Raw genomic sequence first — 1,111 nt, forward strand, 5'->3', positions numbered from 1 at the left:
GTTTTCAGCCTACCCAGTGTTAGGATTAGAAGCATACACCACCACACTCGGTCTCAGTGGCCCTCTCAGCATGCCTGGGGGCAGGGATGGCATGGCATGTGGTTCCAGGAGCAGAAGAACCCCAGCCCTTGCACTTGCCTCAGCAGGCACTTCACCTGATGGGCTATCTTGCCTGCCCTCCTCTAGTTTTAAATAAGTTTGTATTATCATCCTTTGTCTTCCAGCCTTGCTGCTACTTTCTTTGTTTTATTCACTATTCTTCTTAAATCTCCCCAACACAAGGTAAAACTACTCTATCAAGGGAAAACACTCTAAATACAAGCTCTTGATTCACAATTAATTTTTTTAAATAATTGTAGATTTTGTTCCTATGGTTTAAGGTACAAAATTAATTGTTATGACTGTTTCTCAGTTTCTACATTGTGCTTGCTGCTATTGCTATTGCTAATTATAGTACTTTAGCTAGAATGTCATATCTGTTGTCATGAGTTGTTCTCACATCTTTACTACTGAGAAGCACAGGGACAATAACCTCATCATAGCCCAACCCCAAAGAACTGGGGACTAAGCCAAACAGATATCAACATCTCATTCTTAATTAACTGGAAAAGCAGGGACAGATGCAAGCCAAGAAGCTCCTATGTACAGAAGTCATCCTTGAGGAACAGACTTTAGCTAGAGAGGAATTGATACTAGGGATATAGCTACTTATTGCAAAAATTTACAAATATCAACACAGAGAACAAAATAAATTTTTGAAATAGAAAATGACAAGGTGCAGAAGCAGGTTGCAATCTCAGACCTCCAGCCTACCAAGAACAAATCCAGGAGATAAGACAGAGGAAAAAGGAAGACATACACCTGCAATTTCTGAAAAATAGAAATCTATGAGGATAGAGAAGAAATCAGATCAGAAATATTCTGTCAGGTTAAAAACATAATGTTAACATTTATAAAGGAATTGTTCAGCAAATCTAGAGTGAGGACACATTAAAAAAAATAAATGATGATAAAAGTCTGAATGGTATAATAGATACTGTGAAAGGGAAAGAAACTGTTCAAAAGAAAGGAACAACTTGGATGAGAGAAAGAAGAAAAGAAAGAAAGAAGG

This window comes from Octodon degus, unplaced genomic scaffold (genome assembly GCF_000260255.1).
Source record: "Octodon degus isolate 3935 unplaced genomic scaffold, OctDeg1.0 scaffold00098, whole genome shotgun sequence".
NCBI lineage: Eukaryota > Metazoa > Chordata > Mammalia > Rodentia > Octodontidae > Octodon > Octodon degus.